This window comes from Mustela nivalis (assembly GCF_964662115.1).
Source record: "Mustela nivalis genome assembly, chromosome: 6".
Taxonomy (NCBI): Eukaryota; Metazoa; Chordata; class Mammalia; order Carnivora; family Mustelidae; genus Mustela; species Mustela nivalis.
Window position 1 is genome coordinate 66164800 of NC_139025.1, and position 26362 is coordinate 66191161.

General features: G+C 37.1%; 1 long non-coding RNA gene across 1 annotated transcript in view; it reads right to left on the bottom strand.

The window, feature by feature from the left end:
* Window positions 1–26113, bottom strand: part of LOC309868288 — a 116018-nt gene extending 89905 nt beyond the window's left edge. The window contains exons 1-3 of the long non-coding RNA XR_014313622.1: window positions 25999–26113; window positions 24922–25019; window positions 15281–15491 (exon numbers count right to left, since the gene is read on the bottom strand). This is a non-coding gene — a long non-coding RNA (uncharacterized lncRNA). The remainder of the gene's footprint in view (window positions 1–15280; window positions 15492–24921; window positions 25020–25998) is intronic.
* Between the last annotated feature and the right edge of the window lie 249 nt (window positions 26114–26362).

The window sequence follows — 26362 nt, forward strand, 5'->3', positions numbered from 1 at the left end:
TTAGACACAGAGTGGTTGTTCAATTAATACTAGTTCATTTGAGACTTAGTTGACCAACAGCAGAGTTAAACATATGCAAGGTTATGTGGAATCTCTATGGTACCATAAAGCATTCTCAATTTAAAGAAGGCAATCTGAGGCACAATTCTTGGATAGAGCCAGGAACAGAGCCCGGAGCTCTCGCCCTCCAGTTGGTGATCCTAACCCAGTGCATTCATTCTCCTCCCCTTCCCCCTGCTCCAAGCTTGATGTGTTGAATACACTCAGTAGTTCTCAACATGTTTTTTCCTTACAGTTCTTTATTAGCAACATTCATTTAGGTTTTGGACTCCTGTCAAATGTAATGTGAATGGAGTCCAGATGCCTTTTCTGAACTCAACAGAACAAGAGGAGAGTCAGAGAGCCCATCTTGCCACAATCAAAACTAGTGCTTACAACAACACCCACTGTTGGTGACAGGCTGTGTGGAGCAGGGCCAGTGCTGATCTAGCAGTATATGCCAGCTCAATGAGTCAGAAAAATGTTTCAGATGTGCCAGGTTGCTCAGAAATTCCCATCAGTTCCTGGGCAGAATAATTGCTGTGTTCCCCAAGAGTAAGGAATCAAGATGAGAAGAAGCAACATCCCTAGGATGGCTTATGTCATTTACATCCCTTGTTGGCAGCAGAGGACCACTGCTTTTAAAATGGTGCCACAGACTTGCATGAAGGGCTGCAAAGGCTGGGGTTGCTAGCAGCAATTCAAAAACACAGGGCTAGATGAAGAAGCAATTGTGGGAAGGATTTCAACATGGACAAAAGGATTAACAGCAAAAAGATGCAGGGTGGAGGGGGATGGATGATTATCGTTTGCTGTGGGTTTAGCAACACTGACATGTTTTTATGAATATTTACAGGAACATTTGGAAGCTGTGTCTTTTGCCCACACAGCCTCCACCCCCAGCCTTCTTGGTCGGAACTGCACCATATTTAATGAGGCCGGGGGTGGGAGGGAGAACCAGGTCCTCTTTGCCTTCAGGTTGCTGTCACCGTCACCGTGCCTAGTTGCCAAGACTCCCGGGGGCAAATATAAACGAAGGAAAGTTAAAACAGAAGAAGCCAAGCCTGGGTTTCTCTGCTTGCAATGTGAAGCCTGGTGATTAAAGGGAATGAGAAGTCAAAGAAATGGCAGTAAAAAAAGACATGAAAGGGATAAAGGGAGAGTCTCAGAAGAAAGATCCATTTTGATGCCAATATTCTTGCCCTATTCAGTAAAGGAGCTTATCAGCATATCTCCATAAGTTAAATGGATCATTAATGAAATCACATCAGTTCTCAATTCTTTTGAGTTCTCAATTCTGACGCACTGCCTCCTCTCCCTCCTGACTCCTGCTGTCTGGCATTACTCCACTTTATTCTACCACAACCTCCACCAGAGAAGACTTCTTTCCTCCTTGATTTTCCAAATTTCTATCCCCTTCAACATTTCTCTAAGTAGGTATTTAGGCAGAAGAGAACAGTAGTCCAGAGCGCAGGCTCTAAAACTACACTGCATTCTAATCTGAGCCATAGCACTCTGAGAAAGTTGCCTGGCTTCTTTAAACCTCAATTTCTTCATCTGTAAAATGGAGCTGATGATAGACAAGGTTCATCTTTAGGAATAAATCAAGGAAAGCACTTGGAATGCAGTAATTCAGTAACTGTTAGTGTTATTATTACAGACCATCCTTAACTTCCGTAAAATAATTATCTCACATATGACCCATGCTTTCACACATCCTACATTGATACTCCTAAAATACTGAATTTCAAATGTCAGCTGACTAATGATGTTGTCCAGTTAATCGGGACACTTGACTACCAGCTAGTAAGATAGAACAGGAGGTTGCATGTATGGGGACCTGTGATAGTATTAATCCTTGAGCTGATGCAAAGCAAACTTTCTGGCAGATTTTCGTTGTTTTTTCTAGTAAGACACCATAAATATTCACCTAGAGAGTCACGATTACGTTTTTAAAAAGATTTTATTATTTGAGAGAGAGAGAAAATGAGCAGGGGGCTGGGGCAAAGGGAGAGGGAGAGGCAGAATTCCCTGCTGAGCAGGGAGCCTGGGAGTTCGATCCCAGGCTTGATCCCATGATCTTGAGATCATGACTTGAGCCAAAGGCAGATGCTTAACTGACTGGCCCACCCATGTGCCTCCACATTTATTTTCTAATGAAGTTTGTTATTGTTTATAATAGTGTTAATATTCACATTGTTCTGAAATTTCAGGAAGATGTGCTTTTATCTGAGTCTTTTTGTTGTTACTCATTTTGCTGGACACTCAGAGGCAATTTCCCATCTTTAGACTTACTTCAGTTTGGAATTTTTTTTTTTTTTTTTTTTTTTTTTTTGTAATTTCTAGCTCACCATTTTCTCTGTTCTTTTTGAATTTAGATGCAGATCTCTTGGATCAAGTCTTTAATTTTCTTTCATTTATTTCCCACTATACATTTCTTTGTCATTTTATTTTCTGGGAGATTTATTTTCTGTAGTATTTTATTTTTGGTGCAATTATAAGTGGGATTGTTTTCTTTGTTTCTCTTTCTGCTGCTTCATTATTAATGCATAGAAATTCAGCAGACTTCTATACATTGATTTTGCATCCTTTGACTTTACTGAATTCATTGATCAGCTCTAGTAGTTTTCCGGTGGAGTCTTTTGTATTTTCCATATAGTATATCATGCCTTCTGCAAATAGTGAAGGTTTTACTTCTTCCTTACCAATATGGATGTCTTTTCTTTTTGTTGTCTGATTATTGTAGCTAGGACTTCCAGCACTATGTTGAATGAAAGTGGTGAGAGTATTCCTGATCTTCAGGGGAAAAGCTCTCAGAATCAGTATTAACTCTTCCTTAAATGTTTGGTAGAATTCCCCTGTGAAGTTGTCTGGTCTGGACCTTTGCTTATTGGGAGTTTTTTGAGTGTTGGTAACTGGTCTGTTCAAATTTTCTATTTCTTCCTGCTTCAGTGTTGATAGGTTATATGTTTCTAAAAATTTAACTATTTCTCTTAGGTTGTACAATTTATTGTCATATAATTTTTCATGATATTCTCTTACAGTCATTGTATTTTTGTGGTGACATTTTTTATTTCTCCTCTTTCATTTATGATTTTGAGTCCTCCCTCTCCCTCTCTTTTGGATGAGTCTGGCTAAAGGTTTATCAATTTTGTTGATCTTTTCAAAGAACTAGCTCCTTGTTTCATGGATCTATTATTTTTGCTTTTTTGGTTTCCATATTATTTATTATTGCTCTAATATTTATTATTATTTCCTTCCTTCTGCTGGTTTTGGGTTTTGTTCATTCTTATTTTTCTAGCCTTTTTAGGTATAAGATTCAGTTTTTTATTTGGGATTTTTCTTGCTTCTTGAGGTAGACCTGTATTGCTATAAAATCTCTCTTAGAACCACTTTTGATGCATCTCAAAGATTTTGGACCATTATATTTTCGTTTCCATGTAATTTTTAATTTCTTCTTTCATTTCTTGTTGACCCATTCATTATTTAGTCGCATATTATTTAATCTCCATATATTTGTGCTCTTTCCAGATTTTTTTCTTGTGATTTCTAGGTTCATAACATTGTGGCCAACAAAGATGCATGGTATAATTTTGATCTTTTTGCATGTGTTGAGCCCTTTTTTGCAGCCTAATATGTGACCTATTCTGGAGAATGTACCGTGTGTACTTGGAAAAAAAATGTGTATTCTATTTTGGGATGGAATGTTCTGAATATATGTGCTATATCCATCTGTTCCAGTGTGTTGTTCAAAGCCACTATTTTCTTACTGATTTTCTGTTTGGATGATCTGTGCACTAGTGTAAGTGGAGTGTTAGAGTCCTCTACTATTATTATATTACTACTGATTAGTTTCTTGATGTTTGTTATTAACTGTTTTTATGTATTTTGGTGCTCCCGTGTTGGGTGTATAAATACTGAGAATTGTTATATATTCTTGTTGGATTGTCCCCTTTATTATTATATAGTGTCCTTTATTTCTTGTTACAGTTTTGTTTTAAAGTCTATTTTGTCCAAAATGAGTATTGCTACCCAGCTTTTTTTTTTAATATCCATTTGCATGATAAATGTTTCTCCATCCCCTTACTTTCAATTTACATGTGTCTCTAGGTCTGAAATGAGTCTCTTATAGACAGTATATAGGTGGGTCTTGTTTTTAATCCATTCTGTCACCCTGTGTCTTTTGGATGGAGTGTTTAATCCACTTAAATTCAAAAGTAATTATTGACAGATATGGATTCATCGATATTATGTTTCTTGTTTTGTGGTTGATTTTGTAGTTCTTCTCTGCTCCTTTATTCTTTTATGCTCTTTCATGGTTTGCTGATATTCTTTAGTGATATATTTTGATTCCTTTTTATTTTTTGCATATCTATCCTTGGTTTTTGATTTATGGTTACCATTATTAGGTTTATATACAATATCTTCTGCATATAGCAGTCTATATTAAGTTTATGGTCTCTTAAGTTTGAAACTGTTCTTTACTATTCTCTCCCCACTCCACATTTTAGATATATGGTGTTATATTTTACATCCTTTTATTTTGTGAATCCCTTGACTGATACACTTATTTTTACTGCTTTTATGTTTCCTACTTTTCTTTATTTTATTTTATTTTATTTTATTTTTTATAAACATATATTTTTATCCCCAGGGGTACAGGTCTGTGAATCACCAGGTTTACACACTTCAAAGCACTCACCAAAGCACATACCCTCCCCAATGTCCATAATCCCACCCCCTTCTCCCAACCTCCCTCCCCCCAGCAACCCTCAGTTTGTTTTGTGAGATTAAGAGTCACTTATGGTTTGTCTCCCTCCCAATTCCATCTTGTTTCATTGATTCTTCTTCTACCCACTTAAGCCCCCATGTTGCATCACCACTTCCTCATATCATGGAGATCATATGATAGTTGTCTTTCTCTGCTTGACTTATTTCGCTAAGCATGATACGCTCTAGTTCCATCTATGTTGTCACAAATGGCAAGATTTCATTTCTTTTGATGGCTGCATAGTATTCCATTGTGTATATATACCACATCTTCTTGATCCATTCATCTGTTGATGGACATCTAGGTTCTTTCCATAGTTTGGCTATTGTGGACATTGTTGCTATAAACATTTGGGTGCACGTGCCCCTTTGGATCACTACGTTTGTATCTTTAGGGTAAATACCCAATAGTGCAATTGCTGGGTCATAGGGCAGTTCTATTTTCAACATTTTGAGGAACCTCCATGCTGTTTTCCAGAGTGGCTGCACCAGCTTGCATTCCCACCAACAGTGTAGGAGGGTTCCTCTTTCTCCACATCCTCGCCAGGTTTCCTACTTTTCTTACTTGTACTTATGGTCTTCCCTTTCCACTAAAAGAATCCCCTTTAACATTTCTGTAGGTCTGGTTTTGTGGCCATAAAGCCCTTTAGCTTTTATTTGTCTGAGAAAATCTTTATGTCTCCTTCTATTCTGAATGATAGGCTTGCTGGATAGAGTATTCTTGGCTGCAGATTTTTTTCCTTTCAGCACTTTGAATATATCACTCCAGTCCCTCTGGCCTGCAAAATTTCTGCTGAAAGAATCCATAGATAGACTTATGAGATTTCCCTTGTATGTAACTATCTTCTTTTCTAATGCTGCTTTTAAAGTTCTTTCTTTACCACCACTTTTTGCCATTTTAATTACTATTTGTATTGGTGCAGATCTCACTGGGTTGATTTTGTCAGAGGTTCTCGGTACCTCCTGGATCTGGATATCTGTTTCCTTTCCCAGATTAGGGAAATTTTCACCTATTATTTCTTCAGATAAAATTTCTGCCTTCTTTTCTCCCTCTTTTTCTTCTGGGATCCCTCTAAGGCAAATAATATGCTTAATGGAGTCACTGAGCTCCTGAAGTCTATTCTCATTTTTTTTTTTCTATTCTCATTTTGCATAATTTTTTTTCCCCTTCACTAGCTCGGCTTGATTACTTTCCATTATCCTGTCTTTCAGGTCACTCATTTGCTCGTTTGCTTCCTATAGTCTTCTACTTATTTCTTCTAGTGTATTTTTAATTTCATGTATTGTGTTTTTCATCTGACTGGTTCTTTTTTTTTTTTTTTTTAATCACTCTGTTAAGGATCTCACTGATATCCACTACCCTTTTCTCAAGTCCAGTGAGTATCTTTATGATCATTACTTTAAATTCTCTATCAGGCATTTATTTATACATTTTTTTGCATAGGTCTCCTGCTGTAGTTTTGTCTTGTTCTTTCATTTGGGACATGTTCCTCTGTCTCTTAATTTTGCTTAACTCTCTATCTGTTGCTATCTGTTAAGAAGGTCAGCTATAGGGGGGCCTGGGTCTCTCAGTGGGTTAAAGCCTCTGCCTTCGGCTCAGGTCATGATCTCAGGGTCCTGGGATCGAGCTCCACATCAGGCTCTCTGCTCAGTGGGGAGCCTGCTTCCCTTCCTCTCTCTCTGCCTGCCTCTGTGCCTACTTGTGATCTCTGTCTGTCAAATAAATAAATAAAACCTTAAAAAAAAAAAAAAAGGTCAGCTGTATCTCCTGCTCTTGAAAGTAATGGCCTTATGAAGATGAGGTCCTTTGTGCCCTGTAGTGTAGTGTCCCTTGTTCAGGAGAACCTGGCATTTCAGGGGATGTCTCCTGCATGTGTTGTGTGCACACTGCTGTTGTGCCCTGGCCACATTCTCCTTCGGTACAATTGTTTGCAGAGGTTCTCTTTGATAATTGTGGGCAGTGTTTGGTCCCTGGATGGGGTAGGACATGCAATTTTAACAAGGTGTGCCTTAGGCTTCTATAGGGCCAGCTGTCTCCACCACCAGTGGGACTGAGGCTTCACAAAGCATGCAGGTCAGGAGACAAGGTGTTGGCAAGCTTTGCACAGGTCTTCTGAGCCCACAACACTGGGATTGAGGCAAAAGTGACCAGAAAGGGTGGATCTGCCAAAGTGTGAGGGGGTAGGGCCTGGTGTAAGAAAGTTAGTGAATGCCAGTTCAGCACTGGTTCCTGCAGGTGGCCATGTGTTTATCCTGAGGGTAGAGAAGGGAGATTGTGCCTGCCAGTAAATTTGTTCCTGGAGAAGTCCCTTAACAATCCCTGCCCCTCCATGATGTGCTCTGAAATGAGTAAACTACTCTTCCTCCTATATGTACTAGGTATTTTTCAAACTACTGCTTCTAGACTGTATCTCCTTGGACTGTTTGTTGTGTTATCTCTCTAGGAGTAGGGACCTGGCTTCCTATCACCCTCTGGGTTCTTCCATATCTGAGTTAATGATTTTTAAAATTCCAGGTTTTAAGTTCTGCTGGTTATAAGAACTCACACAATTCAGTCCTTCCACTTTCAAAGCCAAATGTTATAGGGACTCAGAGTCCCTATGTGGACCCCCTGGTGTGATAATCTGTTTCTCTCCCCTTTCCATGCTCCTTGCTCTACACTACCTCTCACATCTCTGCCCTTCCTACCTTCTTCAATGAGACTTCTGTATCTTTGGTTGTGGAGTTTGTTCTGCTAGTCTTCAGGTCATTTTCTGGGTTATTTAGACTAATGTGTTATCTAGTTGTAGCCATGGACAAGGTGAGCTTAAGCTCTGGTTACTCTGTCATATTCCCAGACTTGCCCTCAATCCCTTATTATACTTTTAGAATAACAAAATAAGATTTCTTGGAAGATCAAGTCATTTGTGGTGTATGTAAAACATTTCTAACTCTAGCAAACAGGAAAATTAAATGATCTGGCAACTTCAATATAATACATGATATTAACATAAATAACTTTTCTATATTTGTCCTAAATTTGGAAGTATGTATGAAGGACATTATTTAGTTGGCTTAAATAAAACATCTCTGCAAAATACACATATTAATCAAATGCTATATATGCTGTGAATATGTTGGTAATACATAATAGTCAACAAATCACTAAAGAGAAATAAAAACAAGAACCAGAACTTGTCCAATATATAACCCTAAAGTTTAATGCATTAGAAACTGATGCTTCCATGTGAAGGTTCAAATGTCATGCTTTAAGCAAGATAATTACACAGTGGCTTTTCTGGTGAAACCTTTTTCTGCACCTTCATCAGCTTACTTTGCTTATGAAAAGGTTGTCCTCACTTTTGCTTACTTACAAAGAATTTTATTTCTATCTTTTTTTTTAATCTCTTGGACTCATCTTTACCTCTCTGATGATAAAGCTGTAGGTTGCTAGGCCAGGTCCTATAGCAGCCAAGAATCAAAGCATCTGGTCTCTTCATAATCACACTGATTCCCTAGATAGCTATATATTTTACTCCAGAAGGAAGAGATTGTTTATATCTGGCTCTCATCCTTCCTTAGTTTGCATTATAACCAGAAAATTATGTATTCTTGAGTTGAACCAGCTCACAAAATAACAAATGAGTAATGATACTTGGCTCTTGTTTTCCTTTTTAATTTTAAAGGACATAATGTGTGTTATCTCAGAGAATGTCAGTTTGCTGATTCAAATTTGACCATGTGGTTGAATCCAGCTGCCCTTTATAACTCTACTTTTTATATATTTCAAATCTCTTTCACATTCCAAATAGCATAAGTGAATGCATTTTCAAGGCCAAAATTGGCATTCCCACTCCGATTTTTGTCGAGAACTATTCCACTCTCAGAATGAGCTTCTTTAGGCCATAACCTTTTTCTTCCCATACTCCAGAACCTTAAAATCTGGGGCATATGGGATCACTACACATTACCTGCCAAGGAGATTGTCTAGCTAAAAATTAATTCAAATGCATATATTTTTACAAAGTTTCAAAAATGAGCTTTCATTTATTAAATTTCTATAGCACTTTTCTCCAAAGATTCAATGTATCTTAAACACATGTTACAATATACTCTAAAATAGGTGTTTCCAAATTTGGGATTGTATGTGAGAAACTCTGCTAAAATTATGAATTCCAACTGCAAATTATTGAACGAATGAAAGGAAATTCCCAAAGCATTTAAAAATTATATATATATATATATATATATACACATACATGTATATGTGTGTGTATATCTATATCTATATCTATATCTATATCTATCTATCTATCTATCTATCTATCTATCTATCTTTTACAGGCTTGTTAGCTCTGTCAGAACTTCTTCCCACAAGAATTGCATGGTTAGGTTTGAAACAGTGAGTATTACCTATAAATACAGGCATTTAACTGTTAGGCAGTTTTCTGCCTAACAGCCATTTTTGTCTAAATGTCAAGTGACAGGCCCAACAGGCCTTGGATGTTTTTAAGGTTGGACTTAACAGGGGTTCGGACCTCTTTTGCAGTTAATATGCTATTTCTTTTCATTTTGCTGTCAGTATTGAAGCAAGATTGAGCACAAGGGAGTTGTCATCAATGAATTCTTGTTCCTTTGATAGCAGAAGGAAAAGAGCATGAGGGTGATGGAGCAATTCCTATCCTTCTCTTCTTGGAAGAGGAAAATAAACACATTATAATCTTTAAGTTAGAGGTAATTCAAAAAGTCAGTCATGCAATTTAGAGACAATTTCTCTTTCTTTGCCACTCCTTCAAACTACAACAATAATAAAAGAAACCCCATAATCAGAGAACCAGCTCCGACCTCCCTATCCTAGAAATCCCAAATTGTGGGCTTCGGTTGCATTCTACCCTGTTCTTTTCTTTCCTCTCTTTTTTACTCAGGTGGATTGCTTTCAGTTGGGGCAGTCTTCATTCCACATGAGCTTTGAAATCATATCCTTGGATCTGTATAGAACGGCAGTAGTTCAAAGTATTAGTAGCAGCCGTCCATAGTAATGCTGCCATTAGATCATTATGACTATTCTAAGGTTCTGCCTGTGAGCATGGCATGAATTTTATATTTGGAAATAAAATCCTCCCGGGATACCACAAAGCTGCACGCCAGCCTTGCCCCTTCTTGAAGGCCGTTAGGATTGGCTGCCCTGGCTTGGTCTTGTGTTACGCAGGAATAAGTCCTGCCGTGTTTGTTTCACATAAGAACCCCTTCAATTTGTTTATAATGATTGGAATGATATTATTAGGTGAACAAAGCTACTCAATGGTGACATTTATTAACCAGTCATATCATCTGTGTTTAAATCTCCTATTACATTTCAGAGAAATAGTGTGAACCTAACTCCAGCATAACTTTTCTTTGGGGACCATTGCTTTGTATTGAGTTTGAAATAAAATAGAAGAACATAGAGAGCAGGTTTTATTTCCAGGAGAGCATTTCACTTAAGAGGTTTACACTGAGCCAGATTATGTATATAGGCCCACAGAAATGTAGATGTTGAAACTTTTCAACATAGCACTGGCTATCTATAGGTCTGTCTGCATGAGTTAGTCAGTATGGTTCATTTCTAAAGAGGGATGTAGGAATTGGAATAAATAGTGCCATTAAAGTAGAATAGAGGTGTAAGGAAATAAATGGAAGAAAACCATGTCTATGAAAATGAAATCTTCCTCTGCTTGACTTATTTCACTTAGCACAATCCCTTCCAGTTAGGAATAGAGTGGAGGACCATAGAGGATGGGAAGGAAAACTGAATGGAAAGAAATCAGAGAAGGAGACAAACTATGAGACTCTGGACTCTGGGAAACAAAGTGAGGATTGCAGAAGGGGTGGATGGGGTAACTGGTTGATGGCTATTAAGGAGGGCATGTGTTGTGATGATCACTGGGTATTATACGCAACTAATGAACTTCTGAACACTACATCAAAAACTAATGATGTATTATATATCGGCTAGCTGGACATAACAGTAAGACAAAAAAAAAAGTGAAGTCTTTTAAGCTGGGAGAGTGATGGATTTCCTATAACACCTCCATGGGGATGAGTGTGCATGTGTGGGATAATGCCCACTCTCTGGGAAGAAGGCATACAGATATCAGTGACTGGGTGAACTACAATGTGGAGAAATTAAAACATGATTGAAGGATGACAGCCTGTTCATGTGAAAGCAAGAAAGGCTGGCATGTATATATGATTTTGAATGATAATGGAATGATATACTTAAAAATTTTATTTTGGAAAATCTTAAATATTATCCAAGAGCAGAAGGAATAGTTTAATGAACCCTCATATACCTACCACTCAACTTCAATAATGAATTCATGGCAATCTTATTTCACCTTTATTTCCCCTCTCCCAAATAATATTGTACTAGACATCTTTGTACCCATAACTCCTTCTGTATGAATCTATAGAAGGTAAGAAATTAAAAAAAATCACAATGGTAACATTATCACACCTATAAAAATAGTAATTCCCTCTATCATCAAATATTCAATCAGGATTCCAATCTCTCTGATTGTCTCATATTTTTTATAGTTGGTTTGTTTAAACCAGAATGTCAACAAGGTCTTCATGTTACCAAATGATTGCTATATCTCTTAAGAACCTTTTAATCTATAAGTTATATCTCTATTTTTTCTTTGCAGTTTATTCATAAAAATTGGGTCATTTTCTCTGTAGAGCTTCCCACACTTTGGATTTTGTTGATTGCATCTCTCTTTTATTTCCTATGGAATAGTAGTTAGACTAAGAGGCTTGATCTGATTCATGTTTGATTATTTGACAAGAATACTTCATGGGTGGTATGGTACACTTCCATCAAGAGGCACATAATGTGTGGGTTTTATTTTTGGGGATGTAAGCAGCCACTCACGTTTATTGCCCAGATCTATTATTGCATTAAGTATTTGCAAAAAGGACTTTTCTTCATTTCTTTGCTAGGAAATGTAGTTTAGTGAGAAACTTTTCCTTAACAACTATTAACAACTTAACAACTCCCTGGAGCAGAGTTCATACAAGAAAGGCAAATTAAATATTTGTTTTTCTTTATTTAGGTGGTCTCCTAATACTCTGTATGATCAATGAAATTTATTTACTCTAGTACCACTATGAAAGCATCATATTTAACATATTTGATCAGTTTTGATCCTTAGCAATTATTATTATTATTACTATTATTATTATTATTAGATGCTCAAGCTGTCCCACTTTTAGCTGGTGGGAGTTGTTTCAAATTGGTTTCATTCTTTAGCATAGTCGCTTGTGAGAACTATCTTGCCTTTTGACATAACTAGATGTCCCTGTCTCAACTTGTACATTTCCTACACAAGACCTGGAAAATCAACCATTTCTTTAGGAAGCCTTGGTTCCTTTTAGTGGGAAATGGAAATTAGGAGTGTTCATCACTTTTGGTTTGTAGTTTGTTTGTGGAATGGTTTGCATTAGGGCTTGCCAATATTTCTGAAGTACATGGTGCTTGTTCAGCTCACATCTGTTCAATGGCATTATTTACAATTGAATCAGGACGCTTTGTGTTGCAAGAAACGGAAAATCTGACCCAAGCTAACATGAAAAATAAAGGAATTTTATTTTCTTTGTTTCTTTTTTTATAGCTGAAAAATCCAGAGATAAGATTAGGTTCGAATGAGGCTTCCAGTTTCTTTCTGTCTCTGCTATATACCTTTCTTAACGTTGGTTCTATTCTAAGACTTGCTCTCCTCATGGTCCTGAGTGGCTGTCATCCACTCTAGGATTGCATGCTTCCACATTTACACCCAGCAAAAAGCATCTTTGTTTCTTCCTTCTCAGAAATAATTCTGAGATTCTCTCTGAATGAAAATTTTTAGTTAGGTCATGTGCTCAAGGCAGAGCCAAAAACTTGTTAGATAGATGGAATGTGCTAATTGGTTTAACCTAGATTACATATTCTACTCCTGGAGTTGGAGATAATAAGAGCTTCTCTGAAACCACTTGAATCTTCAAACAGAAATTGGGACTGTTGGAAAGGAAGGGAGGGAGTAGATACTGGAGAAGGTCCCACAAATATCCATTATTGCAATATAGTATTTTTTTCTTTTTTCTATTCATCTATCATTTCAGCTATTCATGCTACCCTAGGTCCTATTGTAAGCATTCAGGAGACAAAGAGGAGTAAATTATAATTCTTGGTCTTAAGGGATTTGTAGACCAATATAAGTAGGCATCTTATCCTTCCAATAACTATGAGAGAAAGATACAGAGGGTACATTAGGGTCCAAGGAATGAAGTATCATTTCTATTTGGTCGAGGTCTTTCCAGTGCAAAGATTTCAAGATTCTGTGGTTATTTTATGATAGATTTGTTATTGTCCATGGAGCCTATACTGGAAGACTCAAACACTGAAACATCATAAAAATGCTATTTCTTCTCAATGGTGGATTCATCCAGAAAACTCACATCTCTAGCACAAAGTTATCAGGTTTATATTAACTAATCTCTGGAATTCTTTTTTCATATGGCCAGAAGGAATAGGATATTAGTGCTCATTTATCAATGAAAGCAAATTGTGCTGTTAGTGAAAAGTTGCTTAATCTTTCTAAGCTGTTTCAGATATCATCATGACATTATATATTTGTAAGTTAAAAGAAAACCAGAAGCCAAATCCAGGTTTTTACTTTGGACTGACCACGTGATCAGGCGTAGAGTTTGGATTATAATATAAAACTTCTCTACCACATGAACTATAAAAGAGCAGAATTTGGTAAGCCAATACTCTTAAATCCCTTCTAGGCAAGTTTCATCTTAAAAAACAAAAGGTGTACCCTGCAGAGAAGTCCCACAGCAAAATATCTGGGTATGAAGGTCACAGTCACAGTGATGAGATCATCAGTTGAAAAATAAATTAAAAATAGCTTGATCCAACTTAGTATAGAAGGTACAACGAGGAAACAATTGTTTAATTTAAAGCCAAACACATCTTTAATTTCTTTAATACGATTATGAGGCTATAATGATGGTTACCTTTTCTATTTTGTCAGCTGGTGTGAGGTCCAGTAACAAATTACAATAATAACTTACTCTATAAAATACCAACTTAATCTTTTAGATCCATGAAGTGTCACCTAATTATTTTTTTAATCATTAAAGTGACCCATGCATTCCTTTCTCAACCTACTTTTCATCATTAAAATGGTTGGAACTTGTTAATTGGCCATACCTTGCCTTAGCCTCCCATTCCCACTCACTTTTATTAACAATATCTTGGAGACCTATCATACTGTACTGCAGAAAACTTACTGTGGTCAAGTTTGCCCTTGGAAAAGTGTCGGGGGAAAAAAATCAAACAAAGTCAACAATCTTCAACCCAAACCCACCCGTTTGTGCTATTTAATAGGGCGTTCCTGATGTGAGCATCAGTTCTGGCTGAGAGTTGCCACAGAGTACAATTGTTTATGCTGTGCCACAGTGTGGAGCAGACAATACCACACAATCAAAGCCTTCACACTCAAACAGACATCACACTCTGTAATTATATTTGTCTGACAGATTATTATAATTGTACATGGCAGGTAGTGTAAAGCAGCTCCTTTTTACAGCTTAAATAATGTGGCATATTCTGCATACTCTAAATCAACCTTGCAGAAGGTAAATTATGAAAGCTAAATGCATGTTGAATGTTTTTATTTACTCTTTTAGTTAGCATCTTGTGTGGTGCTAGACAGCAAAAGAGTATTGCCTTATTTTGCCTGGTAGTATTTCATTTAACACTTTGTTGTGCAAAGTTCCTTTCTGGATGGCAACTTCTTTTATTTTGCCATACCCAGGACAACTCCAACAATGATTAATTGCAATGTTTTGCCCCATACCCAAATCAACCAAATATGCCACATCACCAAGAAGATAAAATTCATTTCTTAAAAAAAAAAAAACAACCCACCTTATTAAAAACTCAATTATATGGTTCTTTTCTGAAAGCCTTTTGAGCTAAGGACAAATCTTTTGGTAAGGCCTTCTAATGTTCACCGTATCTCATTCTCCTTTCCTTCCAAGTATATGAGAGGGTTACATTTCTCTACCATTGTGCAATTAGATGGGGCCATGTTGACTAGCTTTTGCAATTGGTTGTGGGTGGAAGTGATACATGTCATTTCTAATATTGATATGTGCTTGGCAATGTGTGAGACACTCCAGTGCCCTCTTACCGTGCTGGTGACTGAAGAGTCTATATGTTCCAGAAGAAGTGGCTGTTAGAAGGTAGTGTCTTTGTCAGCCTTACTCCCTGAGTAACTGAAGTTGAGCCTCTGCTAAATTAATTAGTTTATTTAGCTTACCCTGACTGATACATGATTCTTCAATATTTGATTTGTCTATGTTGGCCACATTTTACATTAGATATATTATATCCATCTGTCATAGTTTTTATACTATGATTCTACTGTTCCAAAAATATATATGATAAAGTAATAAAAGTTACCTTATCCTGAGGACTTGACAAGTTCTGACATGGCATGTTCTTTACATACTCTTATGTAATCCTCATAAAAATTTACAAGATGAGATCAGTCAGGTTAAAGCAGATAATTGATTTCCCAAGTCCTCACAGAAGCACTGTTCAATCTGTCCTCTCTAGCTTCAAAATCTATAGATGTTCCATTTCACTATAGAGTCTCATGTTATTTTTTTCCCTGAAATTAAAAAAAAAGAAAAAGAAAGATATTTATATTTTCCAACATCTTACAGTGTTCTCTTTATTTATTGCCTGTATTGATGTATGGGGTTAGGTGCTCCATAAAGCAAATCTTAAATGGCAAAGTACTATCTTCAGAAACTATTATTCTAAAAGGACATGAAACATATAAATTCATTCAAATAAAATGCCTGTTGTTGGGGCACTTGGGTGGCTCAGTTGGTTAAGCATCTGACTTGTGATTTCAGCTTAGGTCATAATGTCAGGGTTCTGGGATTGAGCCCTGTGTTGGGCTCTGTGCCCAACATGGAGTCTGCTTGTCTTCCCTCTGCTCATGCTCTCTCTGTCTCTGTCTCTTTCTCTAAAATAAATAAATGGAGTCTAAAAAAAAAGTGGCTGATGTTTTAGACACTCAATACAACTGTGAAATTTTATCAGGTATGTCCATGAAGTTCTTGAATGTACTCTTAGGATTGTCAGTTTCATGTGTTTATATCTAGGTATTACAGTACATAGCATATCGCATGTTCTAACCCATTCATGACAGTTGTTGCTACTGAAGCCTCTTCAATATTTTCCTAAAGACAACATTTTCTGATATTTTCTAAATTTTCCCATTGTTCCAGTTTTTAGAGTATAACACTCATTGAGGAGTTTTTAAAAACCAATTTGTTTCTTACGAATTCACATAAACTTCCCTATTCCAATTTGTTTCTGAAATACACATCAAAGTATAAAAAAAATCTTGCTCTGCTTTTTTATTTCACTGCTTACTTATTTCCAATCTGTACCATTTTATATGAAGCTTCCCTAAACTGCCAAGTTCTCTTCTATGGGTCCCTGTCCCTGGCCTCAATGATTAGATTACTGGAAGATCTTTAATTTAAGGGGAGTTAGTGCATAGAAAGCTAGTCATAGGTGATTTTGCATGCCTAGAAAGATGATCTTGGTCAATCAGATTCATTTCCTAGAACTGAAGATTAGGAAATTAAAAAACTAACCTAGTATCACACTTGATCTTAGCCAAAAGGCTGAGAAGCGATAAAACTAACCTAGTATCAATGGTAACAAAAGTGGCAGTATTTTTCTGACTCCCTGATTTTTTTTGACAAGCAAGTATTATAAACTTTATCATCTGGGAACTTCCTGCAATGTGAGAATTACCAAAGTAACATAAAATCAGGGTAGGGATGTTCTTATTAAGAGAAGGAAGCTTTAAGGCAGAGCAAAAATACTCCATGGAAGATAAAGCAACAACTCAATGTTCTGTGAAGTATTAGATCCCTTAGTGAAGATAATCTCTATTGCTCTGAATCATGGAATCCATGAAAATATTACCAGAACCAGAAAAATTACCTAGAAAGTGGGGCAGGAAAGAACTTGATCTTAATACTTGTATCTACAACTTTTAGTAGAAAATGAGCAGCTTGGTAGCATGCAGTTATACTTATAGTCAGTAATTGTTTAAATAGTTTAGAAATTTGACCTTTACCCAACTATGAGATTAAATAATTCAGAGAAAAGTCTAGTATTGTTAGAAATTATGGACTGCTACCTTTTACATGCGCTTGATTCAAACGTCTTTATTACCTGCTTTAAAAAAACTGTTCAGTTAGAGAAAAGTCAACAATTGCTTACATTTAATTTGATAAGTCACCAAAGAAACTTTGATATTGAAAGGTATGGGGGAATTGTACTAGATTGAGAGCCAGAAATCAGGATTTGGGGCTCCCTCAGCTCTGCCTAACTTTCAGTGTGGCCTTAATAGTCATCCATTCCTTATTTCATGTATTCATTTAATTATCTATCTACAACCAGGATGTTTGGATTTGAATACCATCCCTGTCACTTACTAACTGTGGGATCTCAGGCAGATTATTATTTAATCTCCATTTCCTTATTTGTAAATGAGGATAACACTACCTACCTCATAGGTTTGTTGTATTGACTACATAATATACTTATAGCAGTACCTGACATACAATAAGGTCTAGTAAGGACTGAGACTAGGGTGAGGCAAGAGAGATACCTAAAGGGCAAAATTTAAGGAAGTGCTTGCACAACCCTGAAAGAGCAAGCCTCCTCAAATTTTGCCCTGCACCCCTCCATCTTATTCTAGTCCTCATCCTAGGTTAAGCTATTATTGTTCGTTCATTTGTGTATACTTTCTCGTGGAAAGGTGCAAGGAGAGTTTTGGTAGGCACACAAAAATGGGGATATTTAGAATTCCTACTCCATCAATTTTTGTGAGGACTACATGAGATAATTCACATAAAGAGCTTAGCATAGTATCTGGAATGTAATAAATACTAAATAAATGTGAGCTTTAAAAAGAGAAAGGTGATGCACTTGGTAACCTCTAACATTGCCTTCTACCTCTAAAAATCTGTATTCTAAGACCTAGCTAGTTAAAATGTTGTAATTATTGATAGCTGCTTTCAAGAAAGGTGGCACCAACATTTAGCAGTGTAACTCTGTGGGGGTGGGATCATTACAGAATAAAGAGAAAACATGTTCTTAGTCTTTAGGGGCTCACAATCAGGCTGAAAAAAGGCAGGTGAATAAGTAAAACATATTCTCATACATATGTAACAACACTATCTATATCCAAATACACATTCCATGGGGAATGGCATGCTGTTGAGATGGAACTCTTTGGAAAGCTGCTTTATCTTCCAATCAGTCAGGAAAGATTTTGAGAAAGAGGCCAGCTTTGAGTGTTCTTTGAAGTGTTCACAAGAAGAGGGTCATTATTTAGTCTGATGGAAGTTTGGGAAGGTGTTAGAAGGATGGCAGATAGAATGGGTGAATTTTTAGGTTATAGCTGAATCACTGAAAAAATGAGAAGGTAAAGGTAGACATATTAAAAAGTGAAATGATGGGATAAAGGAACATTGTTTAGCCTGAGGATATGCAAGAGAGATATTGGATGATCTTGATGGGCAGGCCCTAAAACTTACTGTGGAGGTGATGGGACCCTTAAAAGTTTGTTAATGCTCATTTGCCCATCTCACCTATCAAGATGAGCCTCTTACATAATTGATTATCTATTGGCTGTTATCTAAGGGCCACAGAAAGTACAGAACTGCTGAAAATCCCTGTTAATTTGGCCCAGATTGGTATAGATTATATTTCTGTCAAGAGAGATTTGTTATAGGAGGCCTGGGGGGTCTCCCTTGGTTAAGCATCTGCCTTCAGCTCAGATCATGATTCCAGGGTCCTGAGATTGAGTCCCACATCAGGCTCCCTGCTCAAGATGCCTGCTTCTCCCCTCTGCTTATCACTCTGCCTGGTTGTGCTCACTCTCTCTGTTAAATAAATAAAATCTTTAAAAAAAAAAAAAAGAGAGAGATTTGTTAGACCTTCTTGTTATTAGTTAATTGGTCAACAAGTGATAAAGGTCCACATGCCACTCAAAAATAGAACAACATCTTTATATAACATAAATTAAGTATTGCCTCTGATATTTGTGGAAAATATAGGAAAAACATAAACATTTCCTAGTGGCTTTGACTTTGAAGTAAAGACATACCCAATGTAGATGCTTAAATATTTCTCCAGTGGCATGCAGCATAGTACATGTTATACAGTAGGTACCTAATAAGTACTTGTTGAATGAATCATTAGATAAAAGAGAATTGTCTTTGGATTAGGTGGAAGTAATTGTGCAAGTATGTATATTATTTCATATATTTATTCTAAGGATGATGTTGCAGAAACAAATATATATGAAGTACACATTATGGAATTATAGAAGTAAAATGTTAATTGATGCAGATGTAATTATTTTTTATAAGTTTTCAGATAAAAGAGTTGTTTTGTGTAATATATCCTTAAGATTAAATGGAAGTCAATAGAAAAGTCTAAGTCACTAAATTCACAAGAGTTAAAGCCTTTTCGAGCTATAAAATGTCTTATGAGGAGTGCAGATGGAGGCTTTGATATTAAAAAAGAACTTGCTATAAGTTCATTACCATCTTAATTGGGTTGTGGAGGCAACCCAGATATCCCACCATAGGCAACACAGTATTCCTTAATGGAATACTACACAGCTATTAATGTGTTATTGAAGTTGGAGAGTATTTAACCACATGGAAAGATATTAACAAAACATTAAGTGGAAAGAAAAACACCAACTTAAAAATCAGTTTGTGTCAGATTAACCTATTCAAACATGCACAGAAGAAGCCTGGAATAATAAGATCTAAAATCAGCAAGGATCATTTCTGAGAGAGAGAATCACTGATTTCTTTCTTCCATGCTTATGTGTTTTTTTAATCTAAAGAAAAGGATATGTATTTTTAAATATTTATTAAATTATTTCTTCAAATTAAGAAGAGACCAAAATGATCTGCAAAAACTGGGGACGCTACTTTTTCTGTTTCGATATTGAACTCAATGTCAAAATCCAGCTGCCTCTGACCTTGAATTTACTTATGCCAATGAGTCTCCCTTTTGCTTGTTGCATGGATTTAATGTCTCCTATTTTAATACAGCCACGTCCTACCAAGTCCTAAATTTTACTTCAAAAAATAGATTTATGAACTAGATGACACACTTGCTTTTTGGTACCTGAGCTTGCTTCTGGTTACCATGAATATTCAGGAGTATCGAGCATAGTGGCTCCACTCTGCCCCATAAACTTCAATAGAGTAAAGGCAGTTTCTGGAGTGATAATGGCATATGGTCTATGAGGACAAGTATGTTTGCTGATGAAAGGAATAAAGATAGAGAGTCAGAGAAGACTATTATCTGGGTCCATTTCCGAACTGACCAGGGCCTGTAGAAAGGTCAAGTTAGGCTGCTTAGCATTTTAAAGAAAATGATTTGATTTGTTTGCTTAATACAGTGTAAGTACCTCTGTCAACACATATAGTGTTTTAACATTATGAGCTTATTAAAATAGTAAATCTGTGGAGAACATCAAATCTTCACACAATTATGCTTGAACCTAATGTACAAGTGAAAATAGGCAATGGTAATAACATCATACAACACTGGAGACAATTTCTCAGCCTGCAGGTACAAAAAATGTTACTGATTGCCTGAGCTTTGTGCCAGCTCCTTTTTATCTGTCTGCTTGCTGTTTTTCATTCAAATTATAACACCTTTTCCTACAAGATAAATTAACAGGTTTTTTCCCCCCGAGTTTTAAGTTTAGATCCTTCGAAAAGCTTAACATAAAGTAGAGTCATTAGGCTTTGGTAAGAGGCCAAATTTAGGCAAAGCAGATACAAAAATACTTCATGTAAAATAAAAATTCAAATATGGGATGCATGCATGGAGCTGCCTGATTGCTGTATTTATGAGGGCCTGCAGGTTTGTTTTAATTTCTTCCTGCATTCATGAATCCTTGTTTTTATTTTTTTGCCATCCTTTCTCTTACTGTAGGGGGTTTGTATTTGGCTTTCATTTCCCCTTCCTGGTCCTCTTTTAATGAGGAAATTAATTTTTCTTATCATTCATTAGAAGATTTGTTTTGAAAGGTAAAAAGTGTCCTCTATTCTTTAGTAATCATTAATTTATTAAGGCCGAGTTCCATCTTGACTGTAAAGAGGTGTAAGTGAGCATCTTGGTTTGGAGGTATAGAATGGAGAGTGTGAGAGAGGAAAGATGGTAGATAATGACAATCTGGAGCCCAAAGCTCCTCATTTCAGAGACAGCCATGACTTTTAAATAGGCATTGTCCTTAAAATGTATCCAGGCTGGGGAAAAGTTGTGAGATAAATGGTATCCCAGGTGGAGGACATTTCAGTATATTTCCTTGATATCTTAGTTGAATGTGTTATTTTCCTAAGGTTCTGAGACATACATTTGTGAATCAACACCTACTATTAAGTATCTACTAAGTGCAATCACTTAGTTTGTATATATAAAAGCAAGGAGCAAGCAGGGTCCAGATTTTAAGATGTTTCTAATCCAGACATGTTAATACCATCCCATTATATAAGACTTTACAGACTTAGTCATTTGACTTTTAAATTAATCCTAAAAAGCAGATAAAATGATTTCCAACTTATACATGATAAGAGTGGGTCTCAGAAATGGTAAGGATCACACAACTAGTAAGTGGCAGAGCTGGGACCTGATATCAAATCACCTGATTTTTTAAAAAATTCAATTTAATTTTTTTTTTAAGTGTAATCACCTGATTTTCAATCCACCTAGCTTACTGGTTCTCACTGGGGAGGGGGTGGGAATTTGAAACACCGAGGGAATATTTAAAAATGCTTATTGCTGCTGCCTTTACATGTTCTGGCATAAACTCTTTGGGTTTAGATAACTACCCTCTCCTCTAGATGGTCTTAGACAACTGAAGAAGGCAAAGTGAGGTGGAAGAACAGCCTCAAAAATATAAATATTTAAATATACATACGCATTTCTTTTCAGATATTTTTGATATTCCTGCTCAACACAATTGCCCAACCAACAACTGCATGAGAAGAAATAATAATAGAAGGCAGGGTACAGTAAATGCCACTTGGGTAATGACAATTAAGAATGTTGTGATTTCAGAGACCAGAAATACAATTTCTAACTCAGGTGGTCAGGAAAGTCTTTTAGAACAAATCAGGCCTTAAAGGTGAATAAGAGGAATGTATGACTCAGGAAGTTCCTGAGGCTAAATACTGAGAGAAGCTCAACCATATTTTTCTTCGGAGTGCCACCACTTGCTAGCTGTTCAACATTAGGCAAGTTTGACAATCTGAGGTTCATTTTTCTCACCTATAAAATGGGGATAATAACCAGCTCACTGGGATGCTGTGAGGAGTAAATGAGAAAATAGATCTTGATTCCTGGTATAGTGCCTGCTCAACATTCTGCTCAACAAAGTGGCATTCCCCGCCCTTCTCAAAGTTCTAAACAAAGTTTCTCAAGTTCTTGGAAAATTTTATACTTTTTCCCACCTTAGCAGCGATAACCGTGTTTCCTCATCTGTGGAGTCTGTCTGTCCTAAAAATCCTCTTTTAGAAGTTACATCCTCTAAGAAGTCTCAGGGTTTCTCTCCCTGGCATGTGATTCCGTCCTTTCTGAATTCTCTTAGAGGACTCCTCACTTCTGCTCTTCCCCTCATTTCACATTGTCTAGTGGTGCCTTATGCCTTATCTGCCTCCTGTTCGAAAAGTTGTCTTTATATTGCTGCAATATCTAGCACAGGATTTTATTTTATTCTTTTCTGAACAAATTTGGGCAAACTGGATGCGAAAGCCTTCATGTTCCCTTTGATTCTGGTGTGATAGGCCTGGACCCTAAATTAGTTCCTTGAGCTGGGGACTTGCTTCAATCACTTGGGATTTTTCTCTAATCTGTAACAGTTACACTAATCGGATTTAAAACTGACTGAACACTTTTATTATAGCTTTCCAGAGGTATGCATTAAAATTTAACACTGTTTCCTCTTTGAACAGAAAGAAAGTACTTATGGTGTGATTATATAGGATTAGAATTTTTCATTAAAAAGGGTTTTAAACACTTCGGCAAGTAGAAGGCAGAAACCTATTTAATGAGTTTTTAAAGGTAGTGAAAGTAAGCAAAGTTGAACAGAACCGTTTTTCCTCCCCTCACAAAAAGCTTCTCTTTCACCTCAATTTATCAGGCCATGCACAAATCATGGCCTGATGACTTGTAAAGGACTGCCATTTGCACACAGCAACAGAAGACTAAGCCTGTTATAAAATGAAGGAGAGATTATAGAGAAATCTAAGAGCAGATCAGAATGCTTCACAGCCTCAAGTTTGGAGAATTATCTGAATTATAACTAAGGTGATACTATAGACTCCATGCTTAACTGGGGAATTATGTTATGGTTTGTGATATCCTAATAAACTTACAGCCTAGATTCCCGAAGAAAGCCAAAAAGATCTGAGACTTTGAAGGTGGTAATTGAGATGTGGTGTTGTCTTGTCTGTGTGGCTCACAGTGGCGATGGGTGCATGGGGCTTATGCTGTGTGGCTTGGTATTTATGGAGGTTGGCAGATGTGGTGCCATTTAATACTACCCCCATCACCACATGCAAATGCAGAAGCCACAGAATACAAAGCCCAGGCCTCTGGAAACAGGAAATCTAGCCAAAATATTTAACCAAGTAATTTTATCACTGCCTTTGAAATGGCTATGGTATGCATTTTAGTTGGGTTCAGGAGCACACATATCTCAAATAAAGGACTTGGGTTGAAATAAATCTACCTCAGATCTGTTTACCCAGCAAGATCTAAAGATTCAATTTTCTAAGCATTTCTGAAATAAGAGTTGTTGGAATTAGAGCAAGGCAGCTCAGTGGCAACAGTTTAAGTTTTCTCTGATGTGAACTCTGATAGGAATAGAGTAGCTATTGGAAATGTTGTGTATACATTCTCATTTATGGCTAATTAGAAGTATTTTTGTGACTGAAGAAGGGGAAATGTGTCATGGGTGTCAGCATATTGCGCTGCACAGTTAATAAGAATTGGCACTAAAGCCACATGTATCATACTTGGAAGCAAACTTTGATGAAGACACAGTTTTAGAATTATTGTGTATACATTCTCATTTATAACTGATTAAAAGTATTTTTAAATCTGATATCTAGGATAGTGACATGAATGTCAGCAAAACGTATATACTAACAGTTATATATCTCAATTAAGAAAAAATAGACCACCAACATGGACTTGCACACTTCTTGAAGAACTGAGATTACCAGGAAACGGGAAAGAGAATCCTTCAGGTCAGACCAGACACCTGGGAGGAGGGGGGTTTGCCCTGTCGCATCAGTATCCAAGTGGAACCTTTGGGGTCGTTTCCTTCCTTTTCTTTCTTTCCTTGTCATCCTCCTCCTTTTTCCTTCTTTTTGTTCCTCCCTTCCTCTCTCTAACTCCTTTCTTTCTTTGCTCTCTTTGTTCTTTCTTTTCTTTTCTTTTCTCTTCTTTTCTTTCTTTCTTTTTCTTCCGTCCAGGAAGTAGAGGCTGCTTACTTACAGGAGCAGAATGGCTGCATGTGAGTGGTTACCCAGGCCAGAATAACAGTGAAGCTTATTTTTTTTCCCTGCCTAACTAACGGTGTACTTGAGCCCTCCAGTTATTTTCCTTCTCAGTCAACTATAAAGAAATAATAATAGCTAGTCTTTATTTATCATTTACTATGTGCCAGGTACCATTCTGAAAGCTTTACCTATATTTCCTATTTAATTTTCTTAACAGCCTAATGAAGTAGGTAATATATTATATCCATTTTACAGAGGGGGAAACTGAAGCCCAAAGAAATGAACTAACGTGTCCAAAGTCACACAACCATAAGTGACAGAGCCAAGATTTGAATATAGTTGTCAGGTCCCAGAGTTTGTACTCTTTACCACTATGCCAAACTGCCTCTCCATATTTTGTTTTTAATCTACAACTACTGAAAAACTTAAAACAGGAAAAGTGTGAGGTAGAAAGTAAAAGCCTACCTGAAATCCCATGGTTCAGAGGTGATTATTGTTAGTATATTGGTGACTCTCTCTCTTTCATCTGTTGTAAGCACGTTCTCATATTTGTATGGTTTTTCCTGAATGGAATAATATGTCACAGACATGGCTTTTAAATAAAGACCTCTTTTTGTTTCACTAACCTCCTCTCTTCTATTCCCATATACACAAACACATTTAAAAAGCTAGCATGTATCCTTTTTAAAGTATATATACATATAGAATTTAAAAATAAATGCTTACGTATACATTTATCCTTTTTAAAGTATATATACATATAGAATTTAAAAATAAATGCTTACGTATACATTTGCAAATAAGGATGTTTATGTACAGATATGGAGCTTTCTGAGGGGCTATTTTTGTTTTGTATTACAAAGTGACATCATATCGTAACACTACTCTGCATCTTCCTTATCTTACGCAACAGTATGTCTTAGAAATTTCTGATTAAGGAGCGCTGGGGTGGCTCAGTCGGTAAGTCCACTGTTGATTTTGGCTCAGGTCATGATCTCAGGGTCCTGAGACTGAGCTCTGTGGAGTCCACTTGAGATTCTCTCTCTCCTTCTGCCCCTCCTCCCACTTGCTCTCTCTTCTTTTTCAGGGGGAAAAAAAAAAAAGGCTTCTAATGTCAACTTGATTAGTTTACCTCACTTTTTTGGGGAAGTGGGGGAGAAGGCAAGGGAGGAGATAATCTTAATCAGCCTTCACACCCAGGGTGGATCTCAGGACCCTGAGGCTTAACCGACTGAGTCACCCAGGCACCCCAAATCTCACTCTTTTTTAATGGCTGCATATTATTTCATTGCATGGCCATTTTAATATATTCCTCCAACAACAAAATTCTGCTGTTAATATATTCCTTCCATAGGTAGAATTTTGGCTGTTTTCTCTCCAACGAAAAGCCGGAGACAAGGACTTGCATGCCTGTTATTCATTAGGGAAGCGATCCAGGCCGGAGTCTGGAGTGCGACCGGGGACAGTGAAACAGAGAAGGTACGAAACTGGGGTTTGTGCCCACAGTGGGCCAGTGGATTCTCCCTGTCTGAGTGGTCTTACCGACAGAGCCTTTAAAACATGGTGGTTCTGCTTCGGCCCACATTCCCCACAATCAGGAATCGTTTCTCCGCGGCTAACAGCTTGGCATTTGCAGGCTGCGCCTGCGCGGGTATAAAGCCCCGGGGGCAGATGGGAAACGCGGGTGGGTCGCATGCGTGGTTCTGCTCCTCCTGCCCCGCTGGTTGCCGCTTCAGTGTCTGGAATGGAAAGGTGGTTTCAGAAGAGCTGAGGCTTCCGGGACAGCAAGCCTTTCGTCCTTTCCTCTGTATTTTCCCATCCTGGACATCCATGGTTTTTATGCAGGGGACGAACTTTTACCCTTTGCCCTGGCAATCACAATGATAGTAATATAGCTTGTCTTCTG